We start from the raw sequence: 24,917 nt of genomic DNA, 5'->3' as shown, positions 1-24,917 counted from the left end.
AAATTATCCCAAATATCCTAAAACATGGAAATATCTCTATATTTGGAATAGAACCTTCCTATTTGGGTGTCTCACTCCCAAATAGGTATGTGTCCTTGGGGACATATGTCGTTCCTTCCAATGGCACTTGTCCTTCTCAAGGACACATGTCATTTCCATCCATGACACTTGCCCTTCTCAAGGACATGTGTCTCATTCTCATGCCCCACCATCTCTCATTCTAGCCTATTTAATCCCCTCATTTCCCTTCACAAATCATCCACTTTCATTTTCATATCCTCATAATGCAAAATTTTTTACTCATCATTTTGCACATCCATTAAACATCTTACATCCATTTTGCACATCCATTAAGAATATTACATGATCCATCTTGCATTCACTATCATGGAGCGAAATCAAGCATCTACAATATAGAAAGCACACATCAAATTAGGGGACTATCAAATCAAAGGATAATCTAGAGTTTACATTTTAATAGTTTTACTTTGTTTATCTAGTTTTCTTCCTTCTTAGTGTCTTAATCTTGAGTGTGGTTGAAATATTTGTTTGTTTGATTGTTAGTTTCAATTTTCAATCTCTTTAGTTTGCATTCACAATTTTTAGCATACAGTTGGTATAATAAAATTACCTTTTAAGTTAAAGATGAAATATATAATTAACTATTTACTATTGATCACTAGTATGGCTCAATTATACCTTACCAATTATTTTTGTTAAAATAATATTTTTCATTTCTAGTTATTAACTAACATATATATGATTGAATTCTACCATTGACTATACACTTCCTTGAAATTAGGAATTCTATTGATTAAATAATAGAAATAGTGTTTGTATAAAAAACTAAATATGAAGATCGCTACAATAAATTATCATTTGAGAGCTATACATTTATTGATGCCATTTTATTAAAAAACTATTATCTATTTATTGATAAAACAAGAAATTGTGATAGTTATTTCTCCAAGCTGTGATCTTTGTATGTCATAGTTATAATGAACAATTAAATGTTTCTAAATTATGGGTGAACCCACAATAGTGGGCTACACTTTTTTTGATGAAAGAAATTGACTCTTTTTTCCAAAACTCAATTTTAGCCATGTTTTATCGAAACCCCCTTTCGATCAAATGCAAAAAACACGTTCGATCGAAATCCCCTTTCGATCAAATCCAAAAAAGCATTAAATACAAAATTTGTATCAAGGGGATTCGATCAAACCTCCATGTTAGAGTTCTCCCCCTCAAAATCTCTTGGTTTCTGCAAATTTGTGGCCTTCAAAGATCAAATTAGGGGCTCAAATGGATGAATTTTGACAAACCCAAATGCATGGTAGTAGTACTCGAAGTGAGCTTTCCAATGATTATTATTTTAATATATATTGAGTTTATTATGATTTTTTTTTAGATTAACTAAACATAGGTTTTACACCAAACATCAACTTTTGAGTTCAACACTTATGGAAAAATAGTAAACAAATGAAAAAAAATTCTGAAAAATATCTATTCAATAGGTATTGAAGTCCTCTTTCCAACAAAAAAATAAAAGAATCTCGATACATATACTTGACAAGTTACGAGCGACCAAATGAACATATGTCAAAATTACAATTAACTCGACTTCAAAACTTCATAAAATATGAAAAATTGAAGATAATGTTATGAAACCAATTGAAAACATTATATATGGATGATAAAAAACTAAATTCGAAACAATCACATTCATATCTATTTTAGAAAAAAAGGTTATGCCATACCAAATGAGTATCCCTCTTTAAAAATGTTGTTTTTTGTAAAAAACTAGTTTTCAAGGGAGATAGAAAAATGGAAACAAATTGATTCCAAAAAATTTCAAAAAAATATATTTATAATCTACACACAAATTCCACAAATCACTAATTCACATCATCTACAAACTTCTTATGATTTAGTAGTAATTGGTGTCTGAATGTGAAGTTTTTTCTAAAAATGAATATTGTAGTAACAAAGTTGGCAAAAAAGTGTAACCCACTATTATGAGTTCACCCTTATATGAAGTCAATTTGAGTGATAAATTGATTATTATACAACAATACTCTCATGATTATTGATTTAATGAGAAGGTTTAGGATAAAGTCTTAAAAGATAAGATCAAATATTTAGTTAATTAGAAACAATTTAATTAAAGTGAAAATATTACTATCAAACTCTGATAAAATTTGTAAGAAGATAAGTTTTTTTAAAAATGATAGGATGTTGGTAAATTGTGAAGACATCTATGTCACTGTACAAAAAACTGAAAGGTGTGAATATAACAAAATCTTCGAAATGATAATTACATCAACAAACATCAAATTAAACTCAAATGGACATTAAAAAAAAAACACACATTAGTATTCAATTAAGAAAATAGGTCAAGAAAAGAGACTAATTGGGTCCTCAAACATTCTACAAAGATAGATGCCAAAATAGATGTAAAATAAAATGTCAAGATTGTAGGGTATGCAATTTTTGACATTACAATATGCTTTTATATTATGATTCTCTTGAAGGGAAGGGTCGTGTTATTTTCATGAATAAAGCCTAAAAGAGTTAAAGACTTTCTCCATTATACCTCATTTATCCATTATTATAAGTGTTGTGTGTTGATCTAGTATATTTTCATAATTCATGTGATCATATATTTTCTTGGTTATGTAATCATATGAAAAAATTATAGTAAGACCTTTAAAAGCATTTCATAATGATTATGCAAAGTAATTGAATATATATTTGAAGAAATGTAGCATCTAGATCTATATATTTATACTCTAATAGATTGAATCAAAGTTATAACTGTAGACACCCAAAATTGTCATGTCTAATTAAATAAATATTTTATTTATTTAATTATCTAAGCTTAATTCTTCTATTAATTAAATAAATATTTATTTATTTAATTAATTCATTTATCCTCTTCTAGCCTTATTTCTCATTTAAATAAATATATTTATTTATTTAAATCATCCTTTTCCTAAATTAAATAAATATCTTATTTATTTAATTATCCCACTTCTTCTATTAATTAAATAAATCTTTATTTATTTAATTAATTCATTAGCCTTTTCTACCCATGACACAGGTCATTCATCTCTTAATTCATACACTACCTACCCCTTTCATTATTTTATTATTTCTTTTACCTACCCTCTAATCATAGCCGACCTCCTTTTACACCTCTCAATCTTATCCCTTCATTTCATATAGTGTCTTCTATATAAGGAGATGCTTCCTTCATTATCAAACACTAATGAGGCATCCTAATGAATTTTATGCAATTGAGTACACTACGATCCTGCTTGCAACCACAATCCGTTCTTTGTTGAGCTCTTGTGCATATAAAATCTGAGAGCAAATATATCAAGCAAGATCAATGGAGATAGGAAGAATGGAGATCAAAACCCTATTGGACATGTGATGGTATAATCTTTGTGATTTCATTTGATTTGCATTGCCTTAGGTAATCTTCATATGTTATGGTGGATCTTTGTTGTTGTTAGGCTAGGGTTTTGTGGTTGAATTCATTTAGCCTTTCAATATTGTTATTGTTGTTATCCATTTTCACCATATACAACAATGCTACACACAATGATAATATGGACAACTTTTCAGTACATTTAGCAGATGTGGAAGAATCCATTATGAATCCCCATTTCAATCGACTGGTTGAGGAAATAATGAGGAGGGATAGACAATACTTCTTACAAATGATGGCACAAAGTGGAGCCAAGATACCTCATGATTTTGACATGTCTCAAATAATGGAAAATTGACCTTTGCAACAACCTCACTCCAACATGGATCAAAGGAGACCTAATAGTGGAGGAAATAGAGGACCACATATGGTACCTGAATCACCATCAGCTTTGCTTCAAAAACTAGAGGTCCCACATACACATGGTCAAGCATATGATACTCACCTTCATAGACCGTTATGGAAGTCTTATGCAGACAAATATGCTCAATCACATATCAATGCTAAGGATCAGCCACCAAAGCAATTGGATGTTCAAAGGCATGCTCAAAATTTGGACACAAGGAAACCCCGTGTCAAATTTGGGGGCAACACATTAGAACATGACATGCCTATAGAGTATGGTATACATGCACAAAATAGATATGGTATTCCTCAACATGAATCTATACCAAGTGGTCCATATATGCAGCACCACTATAGACCTCCTCCATATGAACATGTGTATGATCAATATCATCCATATATGCAACATGCTCCTCCTCCAATTGGTGCCTCAAGCATGGGGTATGGTCCAAGAAGTCGATCTCCACCTAAGAGCAATTTGGAACAACAAATCAGGGACTTACAAAAGAAAATGGAGGACATAAATACACCAAAGCCAACATACACAATGAGAGACATATGTCCTTATCCATTTGACAAGAGCATTCCAATGCCTCCTTTTCCTACACACTTTGTGACGCCTATATTTGATAAGTATAGAGGAAAAGGGGATCCTAAGGCACACATAAGACATTTTTTCACAGCTTGCATTGAGATAGCAGCAGAAGAGACATATTTGATGAGATTATTCCCACAAAGCCTAGGTGATCAAGCTATGGAATGGTTCTCCCAACTTCCACCTGGAATTAAGTCATGGGGTGACTTAGCAGAGGCATTTATTCAACATTTCTCCTACAACATAGAGACAGACATATCAGTCACTACTTTGTGCAACACCAAGCAAAAAGAGGGAGAGTCTTTTGCATCATTTTTACAAAGATGGAGAAATCTAGCCAGCAGATGCTCTTGTGAAATTCCACAAAAACAAATGGTAGAAATGTTCACCCAGAATGTTAACAAAGACATTGGCTATGATCTAAGGAAAGCTTGTTTGTCCACCTTCAAGGACATCATTGAAAAAGGCTTAGCGATAGAAAAGGTCCTAATTGAACAAGGAGTCATCAAGATATTCAAGGAAAACAAAGATGACTTTAAAGGAAAAGACAAGCCAAGATTTTGGAATAAAAACAAGAACACAGTCAATGATGGTGTTGTTGATGCCAACACAGTGCGACCCAAATTCATTTTTTCTGGATCAAGTTCTACAAACAATCAAGTGAATACTCAAACAACTTCTAGATCATGAAGGAAGTACACCCCATTGGGAGAACCACTTGAGTCAGTCTTCAAGAAGCTAGTGGCAAACAAAGTAATCACAATTCCAGATTTTCCTCCATATGAACCAAAGGTTAAACCAAATTGGTGGAATGATTATGAGTATTGTGAATTTCATAAGAGCAAGGGTCATAAGACAGGAAATTGTCATCGACTGAAGAACATCATACAAGATCTCATTGATAGAGGTGACATTGAGATTGAGGGACACTCATCCAATCAAGAACATGAGATGTTTAAGGAGCCATTCCCAAAACATGACAAAGGAAAAGCTAAAGCCACAGAAGATCAAACCAACTATACCAGAGCATCTTACAACTATGATTCAACTATCAATCACATCTTGATGGACAATTATGTCTCTACCATTATCATCAAAGGCAAAGCATCTGAGAATTCTACTCGGAGACCCAAGATTGTCCTAAAAGGTGTTGGATCTTCTTCTAAACCTACCTCTGAATGTCATGTTACAACCTACCGAGGTAAAATCACTTTGCAAGGTGCTCCAACTAAAAACACCGCTTCTTCATTAACCAAACCTGAGTATGACCTTGTAGAACAGTTAGGGAAGACACCCGTGCTCATTTCAATCTTGGAGCTATTATGCATATCTCCTGCACATAAAGCCATTCTTGACAAAATCTTGAGAGATACTGCTATTCCTACTGATCTGAACATGGACCAGTTTCAAGCCATGGTGGGATACCTTTCCATTCCACACTCCCTTACTTTCACAGAAGTTGATGACGCCTCCGTAAGTCAACCACATAATGCACCATTACACATTGAAGCCTTCATACACAAACATCAAATAAAAAGAGTCTTGATAGATGGAGGAGCAGGTCTAAACATTTGCACATTAAGCATTATTACACAATTGGGATATTCTGATAAAGCTGTGAATTCTACAAATCAAATCACCATTAAGGCATATGATGACGAAGAGCGTTCATCCAAGGGCACAGTCACCTTACCTCTCAGAGTTGGGCCAATTATAAAGGATGTGGTTTGTCAAGTCCTGGATTTAAATCTCACTTATAACATATTGCTAGGATGCCCTTGGATTCATGAAATGAGGGCAGTCCCATCCACATATCACCAATGCATTAAGTTTCCTCATAATGGAGTGGAAGTAACAGTTAACGGTGATCCTAATCCATTCATATACTGCAATAATCTGAAATCAAAGATTGAGACCATCATTCCCAGTAATCGTGAAGTTGTTCCTTTGTCAGCATACATTGATCCTAAGTCATTAAAACCTTCGACCTCAAAACAAGGTGAGCTTAAAGGCAAGTTTCAGGACAAAGGCATGGGGGAATATACTTTAAATCAAACCATGTACTTACGACAAGTCATGAGTTCCCCAAAAGAATATGGAAGACCACATCCTAACAAGCAAGTATCCATCATGATGCTCAAATGGGACCCTACTACCTTTCAAAGATGGGGTGAACTAGAAGAGGAAGGTTTATACAAAATGCTTTTCAAAGACAATGAAGAGGAAACACAAGATCACATCAATCTACCATGTGAGGAATATGGCAAAGGCTTCAAAATTCTACAAAAATTCGGGTATGATGGAAAAAGCCCTCTGGGGTTACGAAAGGAAGGCATCATTGAACCTTTACAACCTGAATTGACCTTCAAAAAGGAACGCTCGAAAGGACTTGGTTTCTTAACTTCCAAGGTCCACACCCAAAGGACAGAAGAAGCTTTACAAATCAAAGCTGCCGAAATTCAACAAGAGGATCACTATTCCACAGATTCCAACAAATGGGAATGGGGTTCAGACAAGTCTTCCAGTGACTACGATCTCACTGAGATATTCAGAGAGCCAGATGAACCAACAGAAGAAGAGGAATCCTATAACAAGTTCAAAGTTGGTTAAGAAACAACCCATGAGGATTCCACGCAGTCCTTGTCTCAAGGTTCTAGGTTGAAATCACATAGGATGAGAACACCTGTCCCCGAATGCGCTACTAGTGACAATTGTATATGGTGAAAATGGATAACAAATAACAACAATATTGAAAGACTAAAATGGATTCAACCACCAAACCCTAGCCTAACAATGAACAAAGATCCACCATAACATATGAAGATAACCTAAGACAATGCAAAATAACTCAAAATCACAAAGATTATACCATCACATGTCCAATAGGGTTTTGATCTCCATTCTTCCTATCTCCATTGATCTTGTTTGATATGCTTGCTCTCAGATTTTTGTATGCACAAGAGCTCAATAAAGAACGGAATGTGGTTGCAAGTGTAGCAAGTTGCATGAAAGATCATTAGCATGAGTGATTAGGGTATGTCATTAGTCATTAGGGTTTGACAATGAAGGAAGCATCTCCTTAAATAGAAGACACAATAAGAAATGGAGGGTTAAGATTGAGAGGTGTAAAAAGAGAGGTCGGCTAGGATTAGAGGGTAGGTAAAAGAAATAGTAAAATAATGAAAGAGGTAGGTAGTGTATGAATTAAGAGATGAATGACATATGTCATGTGTAGAAAAAGATAATGAATTAATTAAATAAATAAATATTTATTTAATTAATAGAAGAAGTAGGACAATTAAATAAATAAAATATTTATTTAATTTAGGAAAGGGATAATTTAAATAAATAAATGTATTTATTTAAATGAGAAATAAAGCTAGAAGAGGATAAATGAATTAATTAAATAAATAAAAATTTATTTAATTAATAGAAGAATTAGGCTTAGATAATTAAATAAATAAAATATTTATTTAATTAGACATGACAATTTTAGGTGTCTACAACAATAATTTGGATTCGCTCACGATCGAGACTGATGAGGAGAGTGCCATCGATGACTTCGATAATTACCTTGACATACCCAAATATAACTACATCTTCACTCTTAGCTCCCCTAACTTCGAAGACATTAACGGCCTTCCCCTTGTCCACCACCAACTCATTGACTGGGATCATGAAGGACCTGCACAGTTTGACACATTCCAAAATGATGAAGCTTTTATTGACTATCTGGGGATACGGGATGATCTTCCCCCTGGAGACAATAAAGCGGGATACACTATAGAACTCAATAGCGTGGCATATTTTGGTGAGGGTGTCAGACCTTCCAGTCGCAAAAATGTGAAAATAAGAACAAATCAAGGGTCTTATGGTGAAAACCACACTGTGGCGTTGTTTGACCCCAAAAAAGTAAAAAAAAAGGACGTATCTGAGGGTGAAAACCTCTCTGAGGCACTCGAAGATTGAAGGCTCGACATTCTCCCAACATCATATGAGGAAAAGTCATCCATGTTGGTAGAGGAGACTATCAAAACAAACATTGGTACAACAGAGGTTCCACACAACATATTCCTAGCTCAATCATTGACAGAGTCCGAAAGGTCAAAATTCATAAGTTTCTTCAAAGAATGACAAATCAACTTTGCCTGGTCATACGCTAATATGCCTAGATTGGATCCGGATTTGGTAATGCATCACTTGAAAGTTAAACCGGGGGCAAAACCAGTAAAATAGAAACTAAGAAAAATGCATCCACAAGTGGCATTACTAGGCAAAGCAGAACTTGAGAAGTTATTGGATGTCAGATTCATACACCTAATCGATTATCCCGAATGGATCTCCAACTTAGTACCTATCAGTAAACCGGATTGCAGCATCAGAATATGTACAGATTTCAGAGACATCAACAAAGCTTGTCCAAAGGATGACTTCCCATTACCAAATATTGACTTGATTGTTGATCTCACAGCAGGTCATGAAATGTTATCATTGATGGATGGATTCTCTGGTTATAATCAAATAAGGATCATGCCCGAGGATCAACACAAAACATCATTTACTTGTCCATGGGGAACTTTCTGCTGGAATGTCATGCCTTTCAGGCTAAAGAATGTAGGTGCTACATATCAAAGAGCCATGACTACTATCTTTCATGATCTCATGCACGTAACCGTGGAAGATTATGTCGACGACCTCTTGGGCAAATCAATAGATAGAAATACACATTTGGACATACTTTCAGTCATCTTTGATCGGTTGGAAAAATAAAAAGTAAGATTAAACCCCAAGAAATGTGTCTTTGGAGTAACCTCTGGGAAACTCCTAGGATTCATTGTATCCAAAAGAGGAATCGAAGCTGATCTAGCAAAAGTCAAGGCCATTTTGGAGATGCAACCACCAAGAAATATCAGTCAACTTTGATCCTTACAAGGCAGACTCCAGTCCATTCGAAGATTCATAGCACAACTTGCAGATAAGTGTAATCCTTTTCAGCACCTGCTACATAAAAACATCAAATTCAACTGGGATGATAACTGTCAACAGGCTTTCCAGACGCTCAAAGATTATCTTCTAAATCCACCAGTTCTGATGCCACCAGTTCCAGATCAGCCTCTGTTACTATACATATCAGCTACTCCAACAGCACTGGGGGCACTCTTAGCACAATAAATTGTTGAGGGCAAGGAAAAAGCAGTATACTATATCAGTCGCACATTGGTGGGATATGAGCTAAACTACACACCAATTGAGCGTGCATGTCTCACCGTGGTCTTTGCTTCACAGAAATTATGACATTATATGCTCACTCATAAGACTAAGTTGATTGCAAGGATAGACCCATTGAAATACCTTCTCAATAAAGCAACACTTACTGGGCGACTGGCCAAATGGGTAATGATCCTGAGTGAATTTGACATCAAGTATGTGGACAGAAAAGCAATAAAAGGACAAGCCATCGTAGATCAGTTAGCAGATGCTCCCATGATAGATGATGTTCCTCTAAGTTCAGAATTTCCAGATGAATCCATTTTGACAATGTCACATGCAAAACCATGGCAACTATACTTTGATAGCTCATACACACAGCATGGGGCAGGAGCTGGCATCCTCTTTATAACTCCTTAAGGGGATTCTATACCAAAATCATACCACTTATCATTTCCTTGCACTAACAATATAGCAGAATATGAGGCATTAACAACAGGATTACGAATTGCAGTTCAATGGAAGATCCAGGAACTTCGTGTTTTTGGGGACTCCCAACTTGTCATCCATCAAGCAACTGATGATTACCAAACAAAAGATGAAAAATTAATGCCTTATAAACAAATGGTGGATGACCTGAAACAACACTTCACAAAGATAGACTTTGAGCAGATACCAAGAGAGCAGAATCGCGCCACAGATGCCATGGCTACAATTGCTTCCCTGATTGATTTACCTCCAAACGAGACCCGCTATGAGTTCTTGGTGGATAACCTTTTGGTTCCTTTGTATGAGATCATGCCTACTGAGACTATATATGTTGTCGGTCCCGAATCCCAGTTATATGGTTCCATTTTCACATACCTACGTGACAATACTCTACCTCCTGATCTATCAAATAACCAACGTCGCACTTTCATTCGCCAATCCTCTCGATATGTCATTTTAGCTGATATCCTATACCGGCGAGGTCTAGATGGCATTCTTCTTAGATGTTTAGAAAGCGACGAAGCTCAGATTGCGTTACGTGAAGTGCATGAAGGGATATGTGGTCCACATGCTAGTGGTCCTACCTTGGCCAAGAAACTCATCAGGACTGGATATTACTGGCCCAATATGGAGAAAGATTCATATCAATTTGTCAAGAAATTTAATCAATGCCAAATTCATGGAGACCTCATACATGCGCCAGCACAAGAACTTCAACCACTTGCGTCTCCTTGGCCCTTTTGTCAGTGGGGACTCGATCTCATAGGCAAGATTCACCCTCCTTCTTCCAATGGTCATAAATTCATTATCACTGCCACAGAGTATTTTACAAAATGGATTGAAGTTGTGCCTCTCACACAAATCATAGGAAAATAGATTGCTACATTCATCCTCAACTATATCATCTGCCGATACAGTATTCCTGTTTCCATTATCACTGATAACGGGCGTCCCTTCAAAAATTAGGATGTTCGTGAACTCTGTGACCGCTTCCATATTTCCCATCATTTCTCCACACCATATTACCCCCAAGGTAATGGCCAAGCTGAGGCGTCTAATAAAACAATCCTTAAAATCCTAAAGAAGACAGTCAACGATGTTGGCCGTAATTGGCATATCCAACTTAATCTTGCACTTTGGGGCCTACCGCACAAGTTTCTGCACACCTACAGGAGCTACACCCTATTCACTTGTCTATGGCACTGAAGCTATCTTGCCTATTGAGGTCGAGCTACCCTCTTTACGGGTTTCTTTGCAAAACATCATCAGTGATGAAGACTACAGGGTCTATCGCTTACAAGAGCTAGAACTATTGGATGAACGAAGACAAACTACTTTCAATCATCTCAAATCTTACCAACAATGAATGAGTCGCAGCTACAATCACAAGGTCAAGCCTCGCACATTTGAAGTAGGTGATTTGGTTCTCAAAGAAAATCCTAAAAATCAGCAAGACAGAGAGAAGAAGGGCAAATTCGAACCAAACTGGCTTGGTCCTTACATCATTACAGCAGCATATGGATCTGGTGCATATCAGCTCTCAACTACAGAAGGTGAACCTTTGGAGGATCCTATCAATAGCATGCACCTTCGCAGATTTTACACATAGCTCTTCAGAGTATCCTAATTTCAAAAATACAAAAAAAAATCAAAAAATTCAAAAATACAAAAAATAATTATAAAACAAAAAAAAATCGTTACTTGGTGAAAACCTGGCAAACAGGCGCCTTGTGACACAAAAAACATTGAAAAATCAAAAAAAAGTAAAGAGAAATAATTTCGTCCAACGGTGAAAACCACTTCGGTGGCGCCCTGGGCAAGTTCCATGGTGAAAACTAGGTCACTAGCGCCATGTGTAGAGACATTGCTCCTCCCTCCTTCAGGATTCGCTTTCATCCTTTCACTTTGCACACACTCACAACCTATTCGTTCATAATAAACTTACACATTCCCATCATGGCTTGTTATTGATCTACCCAAGATTGGTTCACCATTCACAATAAACCTCCCCTTTCACATCCCTTTCCATCCATAATAAATCAGATCCTATCTGTGGCTAAGGCAAAATCCTACGTCTAGTAATGGGTGTGGAACTAAGAACATTGCATGTTTTGAGGAGTACAGTTTCTTCCAGCTTCCTTCAGTCTATCCGCGCACAATCCGTAATAAAGCAGCATCTGCATCACAGATCCGCAATAAAGTTTCATCTTCTCCGCAATAAAGTATCAATTTCATGGATTCAGTCAGTTTTAGATGAGACACAGCAGCAACAATGGGCTTCAACAAATCAAATCTTTCAACAGACTCAGACAACATATGGTTTCGTGCTATCTATCATTTTTGTGAAAGTAAACATTGTGACCACAATCAAATAAGACTTATACAAGTGACAAGAGATGCTAAACTTGAGGACTACAGTGGATGTTGGTGTCGAGTCTTGGTTTTCCTTTGATTTCATCTTTTTTTGGTGACATGTCGTTTATCTTTTTCGGGATGTCTCTGACTAGAGATTCTATCTCCAGAATGTCTTGGACTAGAGAGGCGAGGATGGGGTATCGTCACCTATTTATATTTGCTGTCTGTGGATTCTCTTAGTAATGCTATGACTTGTCCAAGGATATGAGGACACTGAGAGTCTAGTGTGAACTGGGGCATTCCTTGTTTGTGATTGTCTTATCTCCATGCAAACAGGTACAATGACTTTCTGGGTCGAACATATGCCTCGATTGTCATAACCTATTTTGCCATAATAAAGCTCAATGATGATAATGCACAAGAAGCTCTTTCACTTTCATATCTTATGTCTTTCATCCCCCTTTCTTGATTGACTTCCATAGTCCTTCTTGAGTCCGCATAGCCCGCTATCACATGACTGAGTATAATGACACACCAAAAACATCTGCATTTCATGTAGTTGTACCTGCATTACCACATATAAGCATTTCATACATACATATAAATATCACAATTGCATCACATCCTGCACACAACACCTGTTAGCACAATAATCATTTGCATTATCATATTCATCTGCATTTCATACATTCACATTCGCATTGGCATCATGCATACACATTTAAAAACATAAAAGAACAAAAATATGGCATTGCATCATATACATATTTGCATCCATCACATAGAAACATACATCATGAAACATCTCATCACATAGGTACACATGCATATAGCTGCCGCAAAGATGAATCATCTCATATATATATATATATATATATATATATATATATATATATAAAGTGTCATGATACAATGATGTCAAAATCATATGGCTACAAGCACCCGTATGTGTCTACATCATCATACAAAAATGGTACAATACTGATACATAGGGAGCCCTTTACGGCTATGATGAACTCCCTCCTTCGGAGCCGCCTGGCCTCGATGGAATCTGAGCCCCTGAAAGACCCGCCCCAGGATCATCCCGTCTGTCTCCTCTATCTGGTGGTGGTGGAGGACCCATAACCCCACCACTCGATGCTTGTCTCCTCCGGCTCCCTCCCGTAGCTGTCGCTGTACGCAATGGTCTATGGAAGCTCCTCACCTACTGATCTGTTGGCACTGCACCATAATAGAGATCTCACCAGTAGGAAATCTCCTCCCCTACCCGCAGGACATAAGCATATCCTGCCCCTGTGTCCTCCGCTGCCTGTCTCTCGACCCTCAATGCTGTCTCAGCCTCTATATAGCGTTGAATAGCCTGATCCTGCTCCCGCTCAGTATCTCTGAGCCTCATCCTGAGCTGATCCCTCTCCCTCTCCAGCTCCTGGATCTCATCTGCCTGACCCTGGCAGATCTCCCTCAGCTCTAGCAGCTCATCCTCCACTGGGTCAGCCCCCTCCGCCTCTGCCTGTGGCTCCCCCTGTATGGGTGCCTACCCCTGTGCCTGTACCTGTACTGGTACCTGTCCCTGTATCTGTCCCTGTCCCTGTACCTGTACCTGTCTGGGACCCTGTGCTGCTGGCACTTGTAGCGGCAATCCACCGCGACCCCTCACCACCCGAGCCTGTCTCTCCTCTCCACCCTCCCTCCGAGGTGCAACCCTCCTCTCTCCAACTCCTCTCCTCCTCCATCGGCCTTTGCCCCCATCACCTCCACCATCATCATCATCACCACCCCCATCTCCATCCAATGGCTCTCCCGGATCCGTCAAACGTGGGAAGGGATGCTCTGCCCAATATGATGTGTACTCAGCATCCATGTCGGCATCCTCAATCTCTGGCCACATGTCCCAGGGTAGGGGCATCATCTCTACCAGCTGTGTAACTGCCTGATCATATGACAACAAGGGCCCAAACTGTGCATGATCTCTGACCGTCCGTGCATACATGCCTGAGCCCCGGGGCATCCTCTGAATCCTGCCAAACTATCGGCCAACCCTGTCCACTAGCTGCCTCTCTAGCACATAGGGCGTCTACCCAATCAGATACCTGCTCTGGAAGGTGTAAGGCAGCTCAACTGCATCGTCCTCCCACTGTTCGCATCCCAGATATGGCCTCCATATGACCACATCAATATCATCTATCACTCGCCGCCAGTGCTCCAACCTGCCAATCTGTGGCTACGATGTGATCATATCATATAGGTGCACAAAGCTGCGTCCATGTCCCCTGCCTCTGAAGTGTATCGGCCTCATCACTGGCAAATGCTCATAAGCCCATACCTGCAGCAATGTCACCCCGCAGCCCAATCCCACTGATCCATGATATACGAATTGATGCAGCTAATAATAGAGGTGTGCCAGCACACACGGTCCCCAAGCATATCTGGTGTGCTGCGTCACTAGTGTCTCCAGTGCTCCTCCCCAACCCACAGCCAACCCCCGTATCGCCCTATCTAGACACAGGAACCCACTGATCGCTCCTCCTACTACTGCTGGCAGCGCTAGCCCTGTGGCTGTCATAGTATCCCACGCCACGTGTCCTGCCCTCATCTCCAGTCCTGGATCCTAGAATACTCATCTCAGGGCCTCCCTGTCTCCATCTCGATCGTATGGGATCAGCTCCCCATCGATCGGTATCCGTAGAATCCTATATACATCCTCAAGGGTGACTGTCATCTCACTCATCGGCAAATGAAAAGTGCAGGTCTCGGAGTGCCATCTCTCTGCCAGTGCAGTCAACAGTCCCATGTTCGTCCAAAACTCAGGCACATATAGAACATGTCTCAATCCCATCTCCTCAATGACAGCTCTGTCCTTGAATGTCAACTCAGGTCGCAACCTCTGAGTCGACGGGAATCTCTCCTGTGACTCCAGCATCGGCAAATACTCTTGTAGTCAAGCAAATCACTCATGTCAGTCATAGTGGCATTCCCTGTTCATCACAAAATGCTACTTTTTATCTAAATGCATATGGCATTCTATCCTAGTGACACTCATTGTTCATCACAAAGTGTTTCTATTTATCCTAATAGTATTCCCTGTTCATCACAAAGTACTACGTGTGCGACACTCACTGTTCATCACAAAGTGTTACTCACATTTGCACTCACTGTTCATCACAAAGTGCTGCTCATATTCTAGTACTCCCTGTTCATCAGAAAGTACTCTATCTTGGTACTCACTGTTCATCACAAAGTGCCTTAATCTATCCTAGTCTTCCTAGAGGACCTGCTTGAGTGTATTCTCTCAGCAGCTTATCCAATTGACAGCGTATGTTCATCACAGAACTGTCGATTTGACCTAGAAGATGCAACTTCACACTTTTTAAAGCACAAACGCGCTTATCTGACATAAACGCGCTTAAAGACTGCACAGACGCGCTTGGAAAACACAGACGCGCCTGACAAACACAGACATGCCTATGCTCTGCACAAACGCGCTTGGGCGACATAGACGTGCCTGAACATCACAGACACGGCCGCATTTGACACAGACGCACCTCGCAATCATAGACGCACCTGGCACCAACGCAGACGTGCCTGGATGTTTTTGGACAATTTTTTGGACCCTAGTCTAAGTGCATTTATTGCTCTATCTACCATGCATTAATGACAAAATCAAATGCGTCAAAGTACGAGGGGGTTTGGTGGTACTTACCGGCTCTCCTGCTTCTGCTGGCCTCTGAAATCGACGAACGCGGTCGAATCTATGAATGAAAGCCATCGCTGTTGACTGCTGCTGCTCAATTTTCGCTCTGCAAATCTGCTCTCATGGATGTGTAGGTGACAATGAGGATGTATTTTACCCCCGTGGTCTATCTTATAGCCTACCCTAGCCCTCGCCTTCATTTCCCAAGTCAGTCTTCATTATCCCGTGACTTTGTCACTTTATCCGGTCAATCCATTCTAGCCTTTCTTTCTTATCGAGAGATTGTCTGCAATCTTTTCAGACATTTTCATCCAATCTCTCGAGGGGGCATATCATTCCCATTTTGGGGCAACTTTGTATCAATTCATCTTATCTTCTTTGAAACAACGCGACAAGCCGCATTGTCTCAAAGAGGGGCAAAATGTAGACACCCAAAATTGTCATGTCTAATTAAATAAATATTTTATTTATTTAATTATCTAAGCTTAATTCTTCTATTAATTAAATAAATCTTTATTTATTTAATTAATTCATTTATCCTCTTCTAGCCTTATTTTTCATTTAAATAAATATATTTATTTATTTAAATCATCCTTTTCCTAAATTAAATAAATATCTTATTTATTTAATTATCCCACTTCTTCTATTAATTAAATAAATCTTTATTTATTTAATTAATTCATTAGCCTTTTCTACCCATGACACATGTCATTCATCTCTTAATTCATACACTACCTACCCCTTTCATTATTTTATTATTTCTTTTACCTACCCTCTAATCATAGCCGACCTCCTTTTACACCTCTCAATCTTATCCCTCCATTTCATATAGTGTCTTCTATATAAGGAGATGCTTCCTTCATTATCAAACACTAATGAGGCATCCTAATGAATTTTATGCAATTGACTACACTACGATCCTGCTTGCAACCACATTCCGTTCTTTGTTGAGCTCTTGTGCATATAAAATCTGAGAGCAAATATATCAAGCAAGATCAATGGAGATAGGAAGAATGGAGATCAAAACCCTAGTGGACATGTGATGGTATAATCTTTGTGATTTCATTTGATTTGCATTGTCTTAGGTAATCTTCATATGTTATGGTGGATCTTTGTTGTTGTTAGGCTAGGGTTTTGTGGTTGAATTCATTTAGCCTTTCAATATTGTTATTGTTGTTATCCATTTTCACCATATACAATAACATTTTATAACATGCTTTTTTTAAAGACAAAACATTATATTATTGGTGTATTTTATACTTTTAATTAATATATTATTTCCCACACAAAAGGTAACTAATGTTGTTATAGTTGTTAGGATAAGGTGACATTAACCTTGAAATCCTAAGCCATTCATAAGTCTAAATGTTTCTTAGAAAGTGTTCCCTAGGACACATGAGAAAAATATTAAATACTTGTACTTTATGGCTATATATAATTGCATTTTCAAGAGGTGAACATGAAGAGGTGATAAATAGAAATAGAAATAGAAAAAATACAGTCCTTCCTATGTCCATATTGAGACATGAAGGGTCATGCATAAGGACAACAAGTTTAGGAGGAGAAAAGGTGTCCATTTGTGGATCTAAATAGTCACCACAAGCTTCGAAGCACTAGAATGTGTAAAGACTATGTGGCTTTGGGTTTAGCATCTATGAGGATTCGCTTGAAGAGTTATTTATTATTTTATTTTCTATTGGCTATTCATTCTTCAAGGTATGGGTTTTCACAAGTGGTTTTGGCCCCTTGTTTTGAGAAAATAGTAGTGGTTTTTCCTCTCCCATTTGGCTATAAATTGGAGCCAAGGCATAGTTGTTTAATCATCATCTGATCATAATTATTAACTAACATGTGTATATGATTTAATTCTACCACTGACTATAGATTCTCTTGAAACTAGAAATTATATCAATTTTAAATAATAAAAATAGTGTTTGTATTAAAAACTAAAAATGAAGTTCACTACAATAAATTACCATTTGAGAGCTATACATTTATATCGTAACATGTTGTTAAAAAATTATTATCTATTTGTTGATAATTATTTCTCCAAGCTATGATCTTTATGCCATTGTTATAATGAATAATTATATGTTTCTATTATATGAAGTCATTTTAAGTGATAAAATGATTATTAGAATACAATACTCTCATGGTTGTTGATTTAAAAGAAACCAAATCAATATGTGAGAGTATTCCTATCCAACAATATTTAATCTCTCACAATGATTTAATATAGATGATTGATTATCCTTTTTAAATTAATGTATTAGAATAGTAAGTGAATTTGTCAATTTATATTTGAGTCAAGAATATGATTCAATAGTTAATTTTAGACTATGACACTAACTTATCTTTGATGGGTCAAAAAAGATTTAGTATTTGTTGCTCCATTACTGGATATTCAACCCAAATAATGTAGTTTGGGCTCTAGCCAAAGAAAATATGCATTTAGGATTTTGAAAAAAGTCCAATAAACCTACAATATGAAATGTGTAATGGTTCTCATCCATTATTGAACTACAACTATATTCATAGCATGAGATCAATAATATTATGGCCAAATCTAGTAGGCTAGGTCACAATTGAGTCACTTCTAGGTAGGATTACTTATGTACATGTATTAGTAATTATGATGTAAATTTTTTTAATAATTTGATGTTAGTTCAAGTTGATATCTACATTAATGATTCTTAAGTTTTCCTCTTCTATTATATGTATTATGAATATTAATTACTTTGAATTTCATTACATTAATTAAACTGAAATAAGACTACAAAAAGTATAAATCGAATTGTAAATTATTATTTTTAATGCTTTTAAATTTTTTGAAAAGACAAAGAATTTGCTAGTTTATATAAATTATACATGATTTATTTAATACTGATATAAAAGAGAAATAGCCTAAAGTGAGAAATGGAGATAAAGGCAATGAGCTACTTTCACATGAAAATGTGTCCATTGTACCTATAAAATAGATAAGTCAATACAAAATGACTACACTATAATATGAAGACTATTATAATTGAGATAATATTATTAAAGCGATATGAATAATAGAAAACATAAGGTGATTAGAGATCAAAAAAAAAAAGCAAAGAGTGATTCACCAAATCTTGCAAAGAGAGACATGGCAACGCACGTTTGTGATAGGAAAAAGGGAAACATTGCTTTAAAACTTGTCAATTGATCAGACCTCAAATCATAAATTTGGCCTATTGACCTCTACAGATAATCAAGAATAAATATCACATATCACAGTGTATTCAATTACCTTATATTTGCTTGGATCTAAAAAACTACATTTACTGTGAATATTAGTAATCTAGTATGATATAAAAAATAGCTAAAATCTTATAAAATATTTAATTATTACACAAATGTGTGGGCCAGGCTTCCTATAGCATGAGACAATGATGATGTGAATTACTACCATACATACAAAGATGGCATCTAACATTTGGAAGAAAAATGGAATGAGACAATGATGATGTGAATTACTACCATGGAAGAGTACCTACCAACCATTCTTTTTGAAAGTGGCATCTTAATCCACTTTTGGTATTCAATAATAAAACAAACTTGTCTCTTTTTACATGTGAAAAACTACTAAATAAATTGTTGTCATAATATTTATTTAATGGAGAAAGAATGAAAATAATGTGGATGTATGGTATGGTATGGTAGAATGTCTTAAAATGGCTATGTTGGGATTTTATTGTGTCTTGTAGTGCACCAAACACCAAGAATAGACCAATAGAATTAAATACAAAGAAAGAATAAAATGTCATTAGATGGTTAAATAATCAAAGAATAAGTTTTGTTTTAACTTTTCTATGAATAAAAAATATTTTTTTGAATTGAAAAGGAGGCATTTGAATATATGGAAATGATTTTTTTTTAATAAATTATTTTTTTGTTTGCTTCTCACGAAGCATGTTAGAAATAAAAAAGAAGTTTAGAATGGAATAAGAAAGTGGAGTTAATATAAGAAAGATGTCTTTTAAAAGAATATGGTGTTTTACATTTGAAAGTTCTTTTAATAAAATGGCAAGAGGATATTATCAAATGATAAGAAAATAAAAAAATTTGTTAAATAGAATAATATTTTTAGAGTAGAAATTAGGAATAATAAATGTTAAAAATATAGTATATGATTTTAGAGTATATAAATATTTAAGAGTAATGAGAAGGTATAGGATAAAGTCTTAAAAGGATAAGATCAAATATTTAGTTAATTGGAAACAATTTAATTAAAGTTAAGTTAAATTATTACTATTATAATGTGATAAAATTTGCAAGAAGACAAGTTTTTAAAAAATTGATAGCATGTTGGTAAATTGTGGAGACATTTATGTCACTATATAAATATTTGAAAGGTATGAATTTAACAAAATGTTAGAAATGATAATTACATCAACAAACATTAAATTAAACTCAAATAAACATAAAAAAATAGCATTGGTAATGAATTAAGAAAATAGATCAAGAAATGAGGCTAAGTGGATCCTCAAACATGCTACAAAGATAGATGCAAAAATGGAAGTAAAATAAAATGTCAAGATTGTAGGGTATGTAATTTTTGACATTACAAGATGTTTTTAGATTATGCTTTTGTTGAAGGGAAGGGCCATGTTATTTTCATGAATGAAGCATAAAAGAGTTAAAGACTCTCTGATTATTAGAAAAAAACCTATATTATACTTCCTTTCTACATTATTATAAGTGTTATGTATTGATCTAGTATATTTTCATAATTCATTTGATGATACATAAGAAAGTTAATATTGTAAGCTTTCTTCACCATATTTATCAACATTTGGTATCAAAGTTAACAGTTCTGCTAAGAAAAATTCACATGATCACCACATATGCAACATATCATGGAGAGCTCGCATGGAGGTGGAGTGGGCGATAATGGAAGAATTCAAAATTCAAATTCTCTGCAAGGCGGGAACTCTAGTTCCAATGGTGGGAGTGGCCAGAACGATGGAGCTGGCCCCATGGGGGAGAAGGAAAAGCCTCCGGATATTCTACAGGTTGATGGTACTCTACCAGAGAAGAATGCGGATTCTGGAAACATGGTGGGGGGGTCCAGCGGGGGGTCCAGCCCATGTGGAGAGGTCTTGGAGAATGGAAAAGAATCTAGAAAGTGGTCATCCCTCTTTGGAACTAGACCATCTGAAAAATCCTCCTTACCTCCTGTTAAGAATATATCGGACCCTACTGGTGGTAAGTTCGCTATTTCTATCCCTGATTCAGTTCTGGATCATAACATAAATAGTATGTCGAACTCTATGGTGGGTAAATTCATGGGACCACGCCCAAACATTGAAGTTGTTAGGGCTTATGTCAAACGGAAATGGGCTTTGAAAGGTAATGTTGAAATTTCAGCTCTGCCTAAAGGCCTCCTCACCTTTGCCTTTTCATGTGAAGAAGATAAAATAAGGATCCTCTATGGTAGTCCTTGGATGGTTGGAAAGACAGCTCTGGTCCTTCAGAAATGGCATCTGAATCTAAACATGAGTGATTCTCTTCTTGTGCAAGTCCCAGTTTGGGTTAAGTTACCAGGTCTGCCTCTTGAGTATTGGGAAGAAAGCATTTTCTCAGGTATAGCAAGCTCTTTTGGTGAGCTCCTCTCAATAGATCCGGTCATAGATTCAAGAAGGAGGCTCACTCATGCCAGATTTTGTGTAGGGATAGCCCATGATGCAAATATGCCAGAACAGATAGATATAGTGTCAAAGTTGGGAACGTGGAAACAACAGATTGAATACGAATCCATCCCCTTTGCTTGCTTTCACTGCAAGAAAGCATGTCACTGGGCCAAACATTGTCCTCTCAAGCCTAAAGGGGAGCACAAGCAAGCCAAACCTTCAGTTGAAAGTAAAAAGGCTCTGGAGAAAAAGGTATGGCAAGTCAAAAACTCAAAAAATAAGGAAACTGACCTTGTTGATACCAACTGTTTTGGACCCTTGGGGGAAAATAAGGAAGTGGTCTCCTCAGCCTCTATCTCTAATCTTCCCCCCCCCCCAGGAAGCTCTGAGGAAGGATCAAATGAAAGTAGACAACCCCTTGGTAGGGCAGATCCAAAAAGAGGAATTAAAAGATCAGTCTGAATCTTCAAAAGAAAATGTCGAGATGGTAATCGCTGACACCTTAGCCAGTAAGGAAGCTCCCAATGAAGAGGATCAAAAAGATGAGGATACTAAGGAATCTGAACAACCTGAGGAAGGAGAGATTACTGGCTCTCGAGAAGAAAAGACTGACTCTTCCCCTCTCATGATCAGGTCCGATATGCAAGAAGCCCAGAAATGTGCTATATTGGGTATGAACCTCTCAGATTCAAACCAAGCTTCTAAAATAGTCAATAGTTCTTCACATGATTACAAATCACCTAATTGGGGTAATGAAGAATAAATTTCTAGAATTCTTAGTAACCTAGAAGCAGTTCTTGAGAAAGAAGCAAACTGGAAAATTCCAAAACACAGGAACAAAAAAGGATCCACTCCCTCGGCTGCCCAATTAAGGAAGTCTAGTAGAATTGCTCAAGTTGTTGTCGGGTATGTCTCCTCATTCCCAGGATGACCTTCAAACCACAAAGTCAGAGATAAGGAGGCCAGCAAGAACATAGCATATGGGACTCAGAAGACTCTAAAGGAGTTAGGAATTGGTAAGTAATTATGAAGATTGTCTCTTGGAACATTAGGGGACTAAATAATCCCCACAAGCATAAATAATCCCCACAAGCATGATATAATTAGGAATATAATTAGGGATAGTAAACCTGATATTTTTCTTATTCAAGAAACTAAGATGAGTAGAGATAAGGTTGAAACTTTAAAACTCTTTAAATTTGGGAGTATCAGTGGTGGCAGCTCGGAAGGTGCCTCTGGAGGCATTGCAACTATTTGGAATCTCAATAGTGTTAAAGGTCATGTTCTTATTCAAGAAAGCAATTTCTCTTGCATTAAATTTGAGCATTTAAAAGATGGAACCTCGTGGGTCCTCACTAATATTTATGCTCCTAATACCTTGAAAGCATTTTTTTTGGAAAAAACTTATGGAAATAAGGGACAACTTCAAGAACCTCAGTTGGCTGGTCATGGGAGACTTCAACACCCCTTTAAGAGAGGAGGAAAATTTTGGTGGAAGCCCTTCTCAGTTGGAAAGCAGACCGGCCCTCATGGATTTTATAAACACTTAGGCTCTTAATGATGTGGAGATACAGGGTTACAATTACACTTGGACTAACAAGAGGGCTAGAAATGACCTTATTCAAGTTCGCCTTGATAGGGCTCTTATTTTTTATGATTGGTATAGACATTGTTTTTGTTCTCTATCTACTCACATCCGGGTTGGGTCTGACCATTATCCCATAACTCTTTTTGCTAACCCTATAAATAGAAGAAGGCACTTTCCTTTTAGATTTGAAAAAATGTGGACTCATCATCCAGATCTCACCCATAAAATTCAGGAATGGTAGAACATTCAAGTTGAGGGCACTGCCATGTATAGAGTTGTGAAGAAACTCAAAATTATAAAAGACAATATAAGGTCTTGGAATAAATCCAGCTTTGGGAATATTTTTGAGGCCAAAGGAAAAATTCAGGAAGACCTCAATAAAATACAGGTCCAAATCTAGAATGATGGATTCTCTACTATGATTACTGCTGAAGAAAATGAGATCCTCAAAAAATACCATGAAATCATTGCTAAAGAAGAAGCTTTTTAGAAGCAGAGGTCCAAATGTATCTGGCTGAAGGAAGGAGATAAGAACACTAGATTCTTTCATATGTCAACTATCAAACATAAAGCAGAAAATAGGATCAAAAAAATAATGGTGGACAATGGGGAGCTGGTTAAGGAGGAGGAGATAAGAAATGAGTCCAAAAGATTCTTCATTGATCTTCTTTGTAGGGATCAAAGCCTGGATGTTGATGCTCAAAGTTCTTTCCTTTAGAACATTCCTTGCCTCATTGATGAGTAGAAGAATGCTTCCCTAACTTCACTACCTTCGAACTTGGAGATCGGAAATGCTATCTTTTCTTTTGATGGTAACAAAGCCCTCGGACCTGATGGCTTCCCCATGTTCTTCTTCCAAGAATTCTGGGATATTGTTGGGAAAGATGTTTCCAATGGGGTCAAAGAATTTTTTGGGGCTAGAAAACTTCTGAAAGAGATTAATGGTACCTTCATTACTTTAATCCCCAAAATTCAAGGTGCTGACTCCATGGATAAGTTCAGGCCAATCAGTTTATGCAACTCTTTTTATAAGATAATTTCTAAGGTCCTAACTTCTAGACTCCTGATGGTCCTTCCTTCTCTGATTAGTCATCAGCAAAATGGTTTTGTGCCAAGTAGATAAATTCTTGATTCCATCATAACCGTCCATGAGAATATCCATTCACTTGTTATGGCTAAGAAACAGGGTTTCATCCTCAAAATTGATCTCTCTAAGGCCTATGACCAGGTTGATTGGTCTTTCCTCATGAAGGTCCTATTGGCTTTTGGATTCTCTAACAAATGTGTTGACCTCTTCAAGCAGCTCATCTCTTCTACCTCCCTTGTTGTTCTTGTCAACGGGTCTCCCTCCTCCTTCTTTCAAGCTTCTAGAGGACTGAGGCAAGGGGACCCCATTTCCCCTATCGTCTTCATTATTATGGCTGAATGTTTTGGTAGGTCCATGGAAAGTATGGTGACGAGAGGTTTTTTTAAGGGTCTCCAACCTTCCTCAGCTG

The sequence above is a fragment of the Cryptomeria japonica genome, chromosome 7 (genome assembly GCF_030272615.1).
Source record: "Cryptomeria japonica chromosome 7, Sugi_1.0, whole genome shotgun sequence".
Taxonomy (NCBI): Eukaryota; Viridiplantae; Streptophyta; class Pinopsida; order Cupressales; family Cupressaceae; genus Cryptomeria; species Cryptomeria japonica.
The sequence above is the reverse complement of the archived record's forward strand: the minus strand, read 5'-3'. Positions refer to the sequence as shown.